We start from the raw sequence: 13,329 nt of genomic DNA on the forward strand, positions 1-13,329 counted from the left end.
ACACCAAACTCCATTGCAAATTCTGGTACTGGTGCACACTTCTGCTTCAAAAATGAACTCTCCTTTGTGTTAATGACCTGCACTGGCACTGGTTGTGGCTTTGTTGGGCTAGGAAACAGTACTCCTGATGTATCTATCTCATACACCACTGGCACACTGATACGTCTCCAATGTATCTATGATTTATGAAGTATTCATGCTATTATATTATCTGTTTTGGATGTTTATGGGCTTTATTAAACACTTCTATATTATTTTTGGGACTAACCTATTAACCCAGAGCCCAGTGCCAGTTTCTGTTTTTTCCCTTGTTTCAGTGTTTCACAGAAAAGGAATATCAAACGGAGTCCAAACGGAATGAAACCTTCGGGAGCGTGATTTTTGGAACGAACGTGATCCAGGAGACTTGGAGTTGAAGTCAAGGAAGCTTCAAGGTGGCCACGAGGCAGGGAGGCGCGCCTGCCCCCCTGGGCATGCCCCCCACCCTTGTGGGCCCCTCGTGGCTCCCCTGACCGACTTCTTTCGCCTATATATATCCATATACCCTAAAAACATCGGGGAACAGAATAGATCGGGAGTTCCGCCGCCGCAAGCCTCTGTAGCCACCAAAAACCAATCGGGACCCTGTTCCGGCACCCTGCCGGAGGGCGGGATCCCTCACCGGTGGCCATCTTCATCATCCCGGCGCTATCCATGACGAGGAGGGAATAGTTCACCCTTGGGGCTGAGGGTATGTACCAGTAGCTATGTGTTTGATGTCTCTCTCTCTCGTGTTCTTGAGGTGGTACGATCTTGATGTATCGCGAGCTTTGCTATTATGGTTGGATCTTATGATGTTTCTCCCCCTCTACTCTCTTGTAATGGATTGAGTTTTCCCTTTGAAGTTATCTTATCGGATTGAGTCTTTAAGGATTTGAGAACACTTGATGTATGTCTTGCATGTGCTTATCTGTGGTGACAATGGGATATCACGTGATTCACTTGATGTATGTTTTGGTGATCAACTTGCGGGTTCAGTGACCTTGTGAACTTATGCATAGGGGTTGGCACACGTTTTCATCTTGACTCTCCGGTAGAGACTTTGGGGCACTCTTTGAAGTACTTTTTGTTGGTTGAATAGATGAATCTGAGATTGTGTGATGCATATCGTATAATCATACCCACGGATACTTTAGGTGACCTTGGAGTATCTAGGTGACATTAGGGTTTTGGTTGATTTGTCTCTTAAGGTGTTATTCTAGTACGAACTCTATGATGGATCGAACGGAAAGAATAGCTTCGTGTTATTTTACTATGGACTCTTGAATAGGTCGATCAGAAAGGATAACTTTGAGGTGGTTTCGTACCCTACCATAATCTCTTTGTTTGTTCTCCACTATTAGTGACTTTGGAGTGACTCTCTGTTGCATGTTGAGGGATATTTATATGATCCAATTATGTTATTATTGTTGAGAGAACTTGCACTAGTGAAAGTATGAACCCTAGGCCTTGTTTCAACGCATTGCAATACCGTTTGTGTGCTCACTTTTATTATTAGTTACCTTGCTGTTTTTATATTTTCAGATTACAAAAACCTATATCTACCATCCATATTGCACTTGTATTACCATCTCTTCGCCGAACTAGTGCACCTATACAATTTAGCATTGCATTGGATGTGTTGGGGACACAAGAGACTCTTTGTTATTTGGTTGCAGGGTAGTTTGAGAGAGACCATCTTCATCCTACGCCTCCCACGGATTGTAAACCTTAGGCCATCCACTTGAGGGAAATTTGCTACTGTCCTACAAACCTCTGCACTTGGAGGCCCAACAACGTCTACAAGAAGAAGGTTGCGTAGTAGACATCAAGCTCTTTTCTGGCGCCGTTGCCGGGGAGGTGAGTGCTTGATGGTATATCTTTAGATCTTGCAATCGAATCTTTTAGTTTCTTGTTTTATCACTAGTTTCGTTTATGAAAGAAAACTACCAAATAAATGGAATTAAGGGTGCCTCATATGCTTCATCTTTTTAATGTCTTTCGTGAAAATGATGGGAAGGAAAATTGTGCTCAAGTACTAGAAGAAGAATTACATAGAATGCTTGGCCTAAAATATGTGAATGATGAGCATGATTGCAATGTTGTTAGTATGAATTCTTTGAATACCCATGATGATAATGATATGCAAAGCCACAAGCTTGGGGATGCTATGTTTGATGAAGATGATATTTTTTGTCCCCCAAGTTTTGATGAGCACATTTATTATGATGATAGCATGCCTCCTACTTATGATGATTATATTGATGAAAGTGGGTTTGGAAGAGTGTCAACTTTAGGAAGTAATGATCTCACTATTTTGGAGGATGTTGAATATTATTGTGAAAGTGGATTTGGAGAGGTCATGACTTTATTTAGTGATGATTCCACTATCTTGGAAGAGGTTTCAATTGATTATGATGAGAACAAAGTTGCTACTTATGATGATTATTGTGATGAAACTTATGCTATAAAGAGGAGTGATGATTATATTTATAAGACTTGTCATGATTATGATTACCCTTTTTCTAAACATTACTCTTATAATATGGAAACAATTTATAGTATTCGAGTCTCTTATGATACTCCCACTATTCCGAATGAGAAGAATTTTGCTTATGTAGAGAGTAGTAAATTTTCTATGCTTGTAGATCATGAAAAGAATGCTTTAGGTGCTGGTTATATCGTTGAATTCATTCATGATGCTACTGAAAATTATTATGAGGGAGGAATATATGCTTGTAGGAATTGCAATAATATCAAGTTTCCTCTCTATATGCTTAAATTTTTAAAGTTATGCTTGTTTTGCCTTCCTATGCTAGTTGATTATTGTTCCCATAAGTTGTTTGCTCACAAAATCCCTATGCATAGGAAGTGGGTTAGACTTAAATGTGCTAGTCATATTCTTCATGATGCTCTCTTTATGTTTCAAATTCTTATCTTTTATGTGAGCATCATTGAAATCATCATGCCTAGCTAGGGCGTTAAACGTTAGCGCTTGTTGGGAGGCAACCCAATTTTATTTTAGTTTTCCGCCTTTTGGTTCTGTTTAGGAATAAATAATCCATCTAGACTCTGGTTAGATGTGTTTTTATGTTTTAATTAGTTTTTGTGCCAAGTAGAACCTTTGGGAAGACTTGGGTGAAGTCTTTATGATCATGCTATAAAAAACAGAAACTTTAGCCCTCACGAGATTAGCTAAAACTTTTTACTGGAGAGCGCTATTTAGTTGATTCTTTTTGAAGATGATTACTATAGACAAATTCCTCAGGTCCACCAAGTTATTTTAGAATTTTTGGAATTATAGAAGTATACGTTTGATACAGATTACTACAGACTGTTCTGTTTTTTACATATTCTGTTTTCATTGTGTTGTTTGCTTATTTCGGTGAATCTATGAGTAGTATCAGAGGGTATGAACCATAGAGAAGTTGGAATACAGTAGATATTACACCAATATGAATTTAGAATGAGTTCACAACAGTACCTAAGTGGTGGTTTTCTTTTCTTATACTAACAGAGCTTACAAGTTTTCTGTTAAGTTTTGTGTTGTGAAGTTTTCAAGTTTTGGGTAAAGGTTCGATGGACTATGGAATAAGGAGTGGCAAGAGCCTAAGCTTGGGGATGCCCAAGGCACCCCAAGGTAATATTCAAGGATAACCAAGAGCCTAAGCTTGGGGATGCCCCGGAGGGCATCCCCTCTTTCGTCTTCCTTCATCGGTAACTTTACTTGGAGCTATATTTTTATTCACCACATAATATGTGTTTCGCTTGGAGCGTCATGTCATTTTATTTTGTTTTGTTTGCTGTTTGAATAAAGTATCAAGATCTGAAATTCTTAAAATGGGAGAGAGTCTTCACATAGCTACATAATTATTTAACTACTCATTAATCTTCACTTATATCTTTTTGGAGTAGTTTGTCATTTACTCGTGTGCTTCACTTATATCCTATGAGTAAATACTTGAATGATTTGAATATCATAAATCTGAAATTATATATGTTTCTTATGCTTATCCCATGGGGAGTAATGACTTTACATATAAGAAGTAGAGGTGGTAAATTTCTTGAAGGTTAGCTAACATTGTATTGGTCACTTGAACAATTCATGAAAGAATATTGAGTGAAGAGAGATTTCACATATAAATATACTATCTTGGACATCTTTTGTAATTGTGAGCACTCATTAAAATATGACATGCTAAAAGGTTGATGTTGGACAAGGAAGACAACATAATGGGTTATGTTTTCTTATATCCGAAATAAAGTATATTGTCATGGATCGCCCAACACGTTGAGCTTGCCTTTCCCCCTCATGCTAGCCAAATACTTCGCACCAAGTAGAGATACTACTTGTGCTTCCAAACATCCCTTAAACTAGTATTGCCATGAGATTCCACCATACCTACCTATGGATTGAGTAAGATCCTTCAAGTAAGTTGTCATCGGTGCATGCAATAAAATTTTCTCTCTAAATATGTATGATCTTTTAGTGTGGAGAAAATAAGCTTTATACGATATTGTGATATGGAAGCAATAAAAGCGATGAACTGCATAATAAAGGTCCCTATCACAAGTGGCAATATAAAGTGATGTTCCCTCGCATTAAGATTTTGTGCATCCAACTATAAAAGCGCATGGCAACCTCTGCTTCCCTCTACGAAGGGCCTATTTTTTATATTCTTGTCTTTTACCTTATGCAAGAGTCATGGTGATCTTCACCTTTCCTTTTTACATTTTATCCTTTGGCAAGCACATTGTGTTGGAAAGATTCTGATATATATATCCAATTGGATGTAAGGCATCATGAACTATTATTGTTGACATTACCCTTGAGGTAAAAGGTTGGGAGGCGAATCTATAAGCCCCTATCTTTCTCTGTGTCTGATTAAAACTTTGAACCCATAAATATCGCGTGAGTGTTAGCAATTGTGAAATACTAAATGATAGTTGAGTATGTGGAGTTTGCTAAATCAAATCTCTGACATAGACTCTTCCTGAAAATAAGATGAATTGTAATTGTTTGATGATTGATAACACGGTTTGTTAGTTTTCAAGAAAGTTTATGATCTATTCTTTAACATGTGAATAGCTTGTTACTTGATCATGAGAAGCTTTATGAGATGAGCTACTATTATGTTATATAATGATGCTAGAAAAGGTGATTGAGATTATCATTGATCAAATTTGTGCACCTGCTAGCATTCACACTTCATAAATTATATCTTTTATCATTTACCTACTCGAGGACGAGCAGGAATTAAGCTTGGGGATGCTGATACGTCTCCAACGTATCTATAATTTATGAAGTATTCATGCTATTATATTATCTGTTTTGGATGTTTATGAGCTTTATTAAACACTTTTATATTATTTTTGGGACTAACCTATTAACCCAGAGCCCAGTGCCAGTTTCTGTTTTTTCCCTTGTTTCAGTGTTTCGCAGAAAAGGAATATCAAACGGAGTCCAAACGGAATGAAACCTTCGGGAGCATGATTTTTGGAACGAACGTGATCCAAGAGACTTGGAGTTGAAGTCAAGGAAGCTTCGAGGTGGCCATGAGGCAGGGAGGCGCGCCTGCCCCCTGGGCGCGCCCCCACCCTCGTGGGCCCCTCGTGGCTCCCCTGACCGACTTCTTTCGCCTATATATATCCATATACCCTAAAAACATCGGGGAACAGAATAGATCGGGAGTTCCGCTGCCGCAAGCCTCTGTAGCCACCAAAAACCAATCGGGACCCTGTTCCGGCACCCTACCGGAGGGGGGGATCCCTCACCGGTGGCCATCTTCATCATCCCGGCGCTCTCCATGACGAGGAGGGAGTAGTTCACCCTCGGGGCTGAGGGTATGTACCAGTAGCTATGTGTTTGATCTCTCTCTCTCTCTCTCTCTCTCTCTCTCTCGTGTTCTTGAGGTGGTACGATCTTGATGTATCGCGAGCTTTGCTATTATCGTTGGATCTTATGATGTTTCTCCCCCTCTACTCTCTTGTAATGGATTGAGTTTTCCCTTTGAAGTTATCTTATCGGATTGAGTCTTTAAGGATTTGAGAACACTTGATGTATGTCTTGCATGTGCTTATCTGTGGTGACAATGGGATATCACGTGATTCACTTGATGTATGTTTTGGTGATCAACTTGCGGGTTCAGTGAACTTGTGAACTTATGCATAGGGGTTGGCACACGTTTTCGTCTTGACTCTCCGGTAGAAACTTTGGGGCACTCTTTGAAGTACTTTGTGTTGGTTGAATAGATGAATCTGAGATTGTGTGATGCATATCGTATAATCATACACATGGATACTTGAGGTGACATTGGAGTATCTAGGTGACATTAGGGTTTTGGTTGATTTGTGTCTTAAGGTGTTATTATAGTACGAACTCTATGATGGATCGAACGGAAAGAATAGCTTCGTGTTATTTTACTACAGACTCTTGAATAGATCGATCAGAAAGGATAAATTTGAGGTGGTTTCGTATCCTACCACAATCTCTTCGTTTGTTCTCCGCTATTAGTGACTTTGGAGTTACTCTTTGTTGCATGTTGAGGGATAGTTATATGATCCAATTATGTTATTATTATTGAGAGAACTTGCACTAGTGAAAGTATGAACCCTAGGCCGTGTTTCCTAGCATTGCAATACAGTTTGTGCTCACTTTTATCATTAGTTACCTTGCTGTTTTTATATTTTCAGATTACAAAAACCTATATCTACTATCCATATTGCACTTGTATTACCATCTCTTCGCCGAACTAGTGCACCTATACAATTTACCATTGTATTGGGTGTGTTGGGGACACAAGAGAGTCTTTGTTATTTGTTTGCAGGGTTGTTTAAGAGAGACCATCTTCATCCTACGCCTCCCATGGATTGATAAACCTTAGGTCATCCACTTGAGGGAAATTTGCTATTGTCCTACAAACCTCTGCACTTGGAGGCCCAACAACGTCTACAAGAAGAAGGTTGCGTAGTAGACATCACACACCTATTTCAGACAATGGAACCTGCTCCTCACAAACTAGTCCAGTGTTCAAATCACTTGGTCTTGGAGCATCACTTCTGATGACTGTTATGTTCACCACCTTCTGACCTTTGATAACTAGGTCATCCAACATTTCCTCCACCTTATCATCATCTGTCAGTTCCTCCATACCTGAAACCCCGACACCTAGATCTCTGACATAATACATAAAGTCTGTCATCCCATATCCTTCAAGCTCTATTAGTGCAATCAGCTTGTAAAATGTGATATCATCCACATTTAGGCTTCTTTCAAGATTATCTCTGTCATGGAAATGGAATCTGACTTCCCACACTTCATCATTCAATCTACAGTTCAAGTAAAGCAATTCAGTTGAAGTAAACAATTCAGTTAAAAGTTAAAGATTCAGTTAAAAATACAGTTTCGGTTAAAATACAGTTAAGAGTTAAAGATTCAGTTATATATTCAGTTAGTAGAAACAATTCAGTTAATGTTTCACTTAAAGATTTAACTAAAGTTTCAGTTAAAAATACATTTTAAGTAAAAATTACAGTTTCAGTTAAAAATTCAGTTAGAGTAAACTATTCAGTTAAAGTTTCGGTTAAAGTTTCAGTTATAGTTTCAGTCCAAAATACAGTTAAAGTAATTTGTTCACTTAACAATTCAGTACAGGATTCAGTTATAAATTCAGTTATAAATTCAATAACATTTTCATTTAAAAATTTAGTTCTAAATTCAATAATTGAGTAGGTTGAAATTGAGTTTAATATTCAGTAATTTCATGTAATTGAGTAGGTTCAAATTGAGTTTAACATTCAGTAATTTCAGTTAACGTTTAGGTGCCTACTACATACACTTAGAACCCTAGAACTACATAAACACTTCACTTACATGTCTGACCACATAAACAACCTACAACAATAATCCTATAACACTAGAATCACAACCACTTAGAACCCTAACCCTAGAACCGTAACCCTAGAAACCAAATCGGGGTACGGAAAGAGAAACCTTACGAGACACCGCCGAAGGAGGATGTGTAGTGATGGATCCCCTCTGGATCTTCCTTCACGGCCTTGGCGAACGCCCTCGCCGCCGCGTACTCAACACAGTAAGGCGGCGACGACGGCTGTGGAAGAGGTGGAGCCTGAGATGGGTTTGAACTGCCGCAAACCTCTGTTGGATCTGCAGGAGCACCACTGCCACCAGATGCATCGCCAGCACCACCGCCATCATCACCGCCACGCGAGGTGGCCATCACCGGCGGCGAGCAGGGGCAAGAGAGGAGAGGGGAGCGGGGCGAGAGAGAGGACAGGGGCGCGAGGAGGGGGGGTTGTCTGACAAGGACCGACCGGCGCGGCGTCTTGATCGTTTTGTTCCTAATGGCGCCGTTTGCCTGTCCGTCATGCCACATCAGCGTTTTCGGGGCCCACCTGTCGGAAAAGAGATCAAACGAGGCTAAACGGCTGTTCAGTGCTTTTTGCAACGGGTTAAGAGATTTTACGGTGTTTTTTGCAACAGATTAACGAGTTGGTAGTTTCCTGCAAACCTAGCCACAAATGTGATGGTTTCTTGCAATTGACTCAGGTGGAGATGAAACTTGGAATTCTGAGAGTTAATATGCGTGTGGCACCTGATACTGCTTCACCAAGGAGATATTATGGAGGTCAAGGTGTACCAACTGAAGGAGTTATTGTGGAAGCAAGCAGGCAATACACTATGGAGGAAGAAATATTATTGTCTGCAAGTTATCCTCGATGATCTTGCTGCAGTGTCCTTGACAACTAGATGTTTTGCACCTTTGCTTCTGATGCATCGCAAGTGAAATAGTGAGCTGAAGGAACAATTAATAGAAGCACGACAATACAGGTCCTGTGCTTCTTTCTTCGTATTCTAAAATTATTTTAGGAAACCCTTAGCTACTGGAATCTCCAACCTCTTAGTAATGCACATTCAGTGTATGGTGGTTTTAGTTTCGGTTTCATGTCAAATTATTTTCAATTTTAGTAAACTCTTCCATGTCAAATACTTGGATATCAATAATTTTGGTTTCAGGAAGTAAATCATAACCTTCAATATGTTTCTATGTTGATTCTAAAAAAAGGTTTTGTGCTGTATTCTTGTGATAATATAGCTAATTTTGGGCTGGCCTAATGGCGGCAAAGAAACATCTCTTTCGCTTTGGGTCTTTCGCGATAAAGGACGGGCCGGAGATTCGTTTCTAGGAAGACATCTGGCTAGGCAATGCCAGTCTCAGAGAACAATATCCAGCCTTATATAACATCGCTCGCGATAAGAATAATACTATTACGCACGTGCTCGGTTCTTCCCCGCCGAATATTTCGTTCAGGCGCGATTTGATTGGCCCCCAGCTTGTGTCATGGCATAATCTTTTATCCCGGCTGGATTTGATTAACCTGGCACAAGGTCGGGATGTGTTTCGCTGGAACCTTACTACATCAGGGTCTTTTACAGTAGATTCTATGTACCGTGCACTCACGCACGCTGAGGTACCAATGAGTAATAATAAGAAAATTTGAAAGTCTAAAATTCCACTAAAAGTGAAAATTTTCATGTGGTATCTTCATAGAGGAGTTGTGTTAACCAAAGACAACCTCGCACGGCGAAACTGGCGAGGGAGTAAGAAGTGTTCTTTTTGTACTCATGACGAGACAATCAAACACCTCTTTTTCCAATGCAAGTTTGCACGTTCTACGTGGTCAGTCATCCAAATAGCGTCAAATTTGTATCCGCCCACAAGTGTTGCCAATATTTTTGGTCATTGGTTGGACGGTATTACAAATAGGTTCAAAACGCTAATAAGGATGGGAACGTATGCCTTAATTTGGTCGTTTTGGCTATGTAGAAATGATTTGATTTTTAATAACAAAAATGCTTCTCCTCAACAGGTTATTTTCCGGTGTACGCACTCGCTACATATGTGGTCTATGCTACAATGGCCGGAGTACCAATTGCTGTTCATGATGGTGTGTACGCGATTGGAGCAGGTGGCTACAGAGGTTTTTTCCCAACATGGGTGGCAGCATAACCTACGGATCGATCCACCACCTTCTTCGACATAGGCATAGTGTCGGTCTAAAGAACTCTACTGTTGCCTATTTATCGATTTTTATTTCATGAATTTTTGTCAGACTTCTGGATTAGGCTGTGTGCATCTTAGTTATGCAGAGGCCGGGTGTACTAATCATGCTTTGTACCCGCTTGATGCTACATTTTGAAATAATAAAGTTGCCCTTTATTGAAAAAGCTAATTTTGCATTCCCGACCTCCTGTCTTGATTGTTGATTGTTGTATAAGATGCAGTGTAGTCTGGGCACCTGAAATGCAGGCAGTAAAGGCCGCAGTCTGAGTCAGGATTTGGAACAAGAACCCTAGTTGCTTCAATGGTCTGACGACAGGAATTGGAGAGAAATAAACCTGGAAACACAGCAATTGTGGCGACAGCTTGTTGACGCTACACAGCGGCGTGCAGACGGAACGCTGCTGGCCTCCATACATGCGAGGCGTCGAAGATAAAGCGTATCAGCAGTCCACAACAGTGTGTCTCGGTCGTCATTGTCGTCTCACCAGAGTGCCGTCGTCGTCAAAATAGCCTGAACTGCTCGGCGGCGACGGTGCCGACACGACAAACCCGAACTGCTCGCTGGTTCATCTGTACATCGCTCGATCGCCGTACGCCGTGCCCTGTTCTTCTCTGGGCGCCACCGGCGGCACCGATCGATCGCGCGTCGCGGGCGTTCCAGCGGCTCGTGCAGCAGAAGATCGATCTTGGTGGCTCGGGTCGTGCGCGTGGCTGCGACGCTGCGTATGCTTCCTGAACCAGACTTATTTCCCCTCGTGGCGTGCCTGGAGAGAAGAACGAACAAGCGTAAAGAGTAGGTACCGCGCGGTTTAGTACCACCTCGGCAGCCGAGCCGCCTTGGGGCTGGAAGGGCGCCTACATAAGCAGCGCACAGGTCAGCCGTAAAACTTACTTACCTGGACGGGGTCGCCGGCCGATCAAGAAGGGGTGTTGCCTAGGTCAATGACTCGCATTGCACTTGGCGAGCGCGTTGGTCTATCATCTCCCCTCGGGGGAGAGTAAACGCCGTAGTTTATGATAGAGGAGGTACGTGGCCTCTGCCAATTCTTATCTTCAAATTTTAGTTTTGTAAGTTCAAACATTTACCTGTCAATTTGATTGAGTTTCAAGACCATGCAAAATTATCATGGGTGTTCTTTTGAAAACCTGTTGGACGTGGCTCAAAGGCACAATTCATACTAAATTGGCAATATGTTTCGCTTGATTGGATTTGAAATATGGTGAAATTGGATCAATTTTTTTCATATATGTACATGATGTCATGCATAGGAGAAGGCTACAAATGATATGTGCAAGTCTTTGTTATATTCTAAGAACCTGACATGTTGAATCAGTGCATCTCAGCAAATGGGTAATGAGCCCTTTTCAGAGTACAGAGTTAGCAGATGCCGGAGTCACCTTGAGGAGGTGAGCCGGTGCAAAGGTCATCAAGAGGCACCCCCTTCACAACGGGCACACCCTGCAGCATTGCATCAAAACCTTAGCAAGAGATAGCTAGCGAGAAAGGACCCTTTGTTTTTGAGCAATTAGAGGGGCAAGGGTGGAAAGGGGACCACCTAAATGCATTATATAAAGCACCACAAAAAAGGTATGTCTTCCCAGGCCGCTCTTACGTGCGGGTGCGATAGTCACACAAACATATCACGGCTATCTATGAAGTAGATTCTTCTAAAACCTATGAGAATATAAAGAAAGTGTGACACGATGTTTCAAGCAGTAATAGAGGACGTGTGGTTTCCATCTATAGCTGCTGGCACTTGGCGACACACTGCAAGTGGAACTCATGTTGGCATGTGAGACTTCTTATCTGATCTCCATCCTCGTATTCGGTTTAGTAGCCTTCAAGGCGATGGGTTGTCGCTATGGATGTGGACTTCTGGAGGTCGGCGTGCAGCCCGGGAGGAAGAATTCTTGGGTAAGTATGCTTGGCACCTTCCTATCTCGAGAGTTCTTGGCTAATTAATTCATTTATTTTCGTGTGTCTGGTGCTTGGTTGCATAATCAACTGCATTTTATCGGGGTTTGTTCTGCCAATACCACCACCGCTTAATCCTATATAGTACCTTCTGTATGTTGCTTGGATTAGTTTTTAATTTTGTGTAGTTTCTGTTTAACCCTGTTCTGCAGCATCCATAGCTAGATCTTTTCTCAGTTGTGAAGTTACCTTTACATGGTAAATTTCTCTGCGTGTTACTAGCTAGGCTAGAGATCATCTCGATTTTGCACTAGTTTCCTTACATAATACTCTGATCATAGTTAGATAGTTACAACTATATATTTGGTGATGGTTTTCAATTTTTTTTTTTGAAAGTACGCCATTGGCGTACCATATTTTTATAGAAGAGAGCAAACATAATTACAAGAGGCTAGGCATAGATGCGAACATCATGCTAGCAGAACCCACTCAACACCTAAAAGGACAAAAAGATCTAACTTCTCACAAAACGGTGTATTCTTCCGACTCCGGCCTCGTCCCATTCTCTAAGCTCGTCAAAGATTTGATGCACCAATTGGCTCGGCCTCCTCTGTTGCTCCAGCCGCCCAAATACTCTGGCATTTCTTTGTTTCCATAATGACCAAGCGACGAATATGACGATAGTGTCAAAACCTCTTCTATCCCTTGTGACAATTGCACTCCTCACTTGAAGCCACCATGCCTCAAGTGAATCACCAGGTTGTGGTTGCCTCACGGTGACACTGATTTGTGTGAAGCATAGATGCCACACCTCCCGAGCGTAGGGGCAATGGAGAAGTATGTGATCGACCGTGTCTTCTTCTTGTAAGCATGTGTAGCAAGCAGCCGTACTATCCTGCAGGCCGTGCCTAGCTCGCCGATCCGAGGTCCAATGTCTATATTGCACCGCTAGCCATGCAAAGATTTTGCATTTGAGGATCGCCCCACTCCTCCAAATACACTCATACGTTGGAGAGGTCGCAAGCCCAAGATGCAGAGCTCGATATACGGACCGAGCTGTGTACTGCCCCAAAGCGTCCCAGGGCCATGTAAATGTATCCGGCGCTTGAGGGTCATGATAAGCATCCATAGTAGCCACTCTGAGATGCATGAGCTGTATAAGTGCCATGAAAGGTGGCTCTCCGTTGATATCCATCTCCCACCTGCTATCCACCATGGCCTGACCGACTGTTCGCTTGTTTTGCACTCTGGTGGGGACCAAAGGCAAGATGGCCGGCGCAATGTCTGCAACCGCCAAGCCGTTCATCCATC

At 41.7% G+C, this 13,329-nt stretch overlaps 1 non-coding gene across 1 annotated transcript; it reads left to right on the forward strand.

The window, feature by feature from the left end:
• Positions 1–10,991: 10,991 nt before the first annotated feature.
• LOC120967733 (U1 spliceosomal RNA) lies at positions 10,992–11,143 on the forward strand. Its single transcript, XR_012188315.1, has one exon. It is a non-coding gene; the product is annotated as a U1 spliceosomal RNA (small nuclear RNA).
• Positions 11,144–13,329: the final 2,186 nt, after the last annotated feature.

The sequence above is a fragment of the Aegilops tauschii genome, chromosome 6, assembly GCF_002575655.3.
Source record: "Aegilops tauschii subsp. strangulata cultivar AL8/78 chromosome 6, Aet v6.0, whole genome shotgun sequence".
NCBI lineage: Eukaryota > Viridiplantae > Streptophyta > Magnoliopsida > Poales > Poaceae > Aegilops > Aegilops tauschii.